The sequence below is a fragment of the Octopus bimaculoides genome, chromosome 14 (genome assembly GCF_001194135.2).
Source record: "Octopus bimaculoides isolate UCB-OBI-ISO-001 chromosome 14, ASM119413v2, whole genome shotgun sequence".
Lineage (NCBI taxonomy): Eukaryota > Metazoa > Mollusca > Cephalopoda > Octopoda > Octopodidae > Octopus > Octopus bimaculoides.
Window position 1 is genome coordinate 55,370,603 of NC_068994.1, and position 2,454 is coordinate 55,373,056.

The following is a 2,454-nucleotide window of genomic DNA, read 5'->3' on the forward strand; positions in this document are numbered from 1 at the left end:
GTGTGTGTGTATGATATAACATGATATGTAATTTTGTGTACTGTTGGCATCGGCGGTCTCAGAAAAAAAGCCATTTCAGCGAGAGATAAGTACCATTTACTGAATACAGGAACACACACACACACACACACACACACACACACACACGCATATATATATATATTTATATGACGGGCATCTTTAAGTTTCCGTGTTTACCAAATCCACTCACAAAGTTTTAGCCGGCCCGAGCCTATAGTAGAAGACACTCGCCAAGGTGCCATGCAGTTGGACTGAACTCGTAACCATGTAGTTGGTAAGAAAGCTACTTACCACACAGTCATTTCTGCGCATGTTGTTGTTAATTGTCTGAACACAACACAATGGAAATTTTTTACAAAGGTAACAAAAACCTACATTTTCTTTTTGTAAAAACTACGATAGAAAGTATTGCACTATTTCCATGGATACCTATTTGTAATTTCTGGCAATGGGTCGAACATTTTGCCAAAGTATTCAAATCAAAGTCTTCAACAAAAGCGTTTTCATGTACACTTTCTCCATGTGATCCATTCAACAGTTCAGGTGAAGTAATAGCTGATCTTTTTACTGGACTTGGCCATGCTGCCACCTTACTTTTGACTAATGGAAACGTTTTAAATGCTTTTTCATACAATTGTTTGGCGACAATAACAATTCGAATCATGTGACTTCGTCTTCACCTGCAATTGTCTACGTCACCATCACAGTCGTATTTGTTGTTGTTTCATGTTTTTGTATTCGTTGCTTATTATCGTCGCCTACTTTATATATAACTGCTTATATACTACTACTTGCTGTATAATAAGTGTTGGGTACTCTTATTATACAGCAAGTAGTTGTATATAAGTTGTATACGGCATAGTGGTTAAGAGCGCGGGCTACTAACCCCAAGATTCCGAGTTCGATTCCAAGCAGTGACCTGAATAATAATAATAATAATAATAATAATAATAATAATAACATCGAAAAATACCTTAGGAGTGAGAGTCCAGATTCGAAATTTCCCCAAGACACCTGATGAAGGCTGGAGGGTATATCAGCCGAAACGTTGTGTTATCAACAAACAAGATGAGGACAAATATCCGTCAAATGTAAATAATGTCCGGTGAACTATTTGTGAAATTTACAAGAAAAGAAGAAGCAATTAAGAGTAATTAAGGCCAAGGGTGTTGGTGTTGGGTACTCTTCACTGGCACTCCTTTGGTTACGAGGGTTCCAATTGATCCGATCAAGCGAACAACGTGCACACGAAATTAATGTGTAAGTGATAGAGCACTCCACAGACATGCTTACCTTTAACGTAATTCTCAATGCGATTCATCGTGACACAGAGTGTGACAAGGGTGGCTCTTTGAATTACAAGTACAGCACATTTTTTCCAGCTAAGTAACTGGAGCAGCCTGAAACAAAGTATCTTGATGGAGACAACGGGCCGCTGACAATCTAAATCACACCCTTATGACTGCCAAGTTTCTCATTGACAGAAATTTGCTGGGTTCATTCCGAACCTCTGCGTTCTCAGTTTAAATCTTGTAGTGGTTAACCTTGTATCTAAAAGTTCGATAAAATAAATATCCGTTGAGCCCTACGGTCGATATAATCGACTTGTCCCCTCCCCTGAAATTGCTGGCCTTGTGCCAAAATTTGAAACCAATATATGTATGTATATATTTGCACGTGTATATATATATTCACGAAGAACTGAAGTAAATTTAAATTCTACAAAACCACTTTGGGTGAATTAAGAATATATACACATCCTATCTACATTACTGAAGTATGAAAAGAAAAGGGGATAGTGTCCCCCTGATAGATATTTCGAGGTTTGTTGATCGCTCCTCAGAGAATACGAACTCTGCTTCTTTCCGCAATCAAAACATATATCAGTTACTTATAAAGTAGTTATAAATTAGATGAGCACTGTGGTGGATAACCTAATTTGAATATTTCTGTTTTTAACATACACTGAAGCAGCCTGAATCCTTTTGCATTTTGCCATCATCTTTCATTGTTCGGTTTTTATTTTTGTAAACATTCGTTTAATAAGCGACATTTTGTCATTGACGAAATTGTAATACTGGAATAAAAAAATGAATTTTGATTGCGTTATAAAAAAAAAAAGAAAGATAGAATGGAAAAATGGAAAAAGAAGAAAAAAAATTAAATCTCTTAAACAGCGACATCAGATAGAGAAAAACAATTTATGAAATAAACAAACAAAAAGTATCATTTTTCCAAATTAGGAGGAATTCAGAGGAATTTTATAAAATTTAATAATAATTACCGAACAGGACAATAAATGAATAAGAGATTTGTGACAATGATAAAAAAACTGTATTTACGCAAATTAACAAAACAATAAATAATAACGCGGATGTGACAATGCAAAGTACTAATAACAACACAACAACGAAATGGAAAACTGAAAGTGCA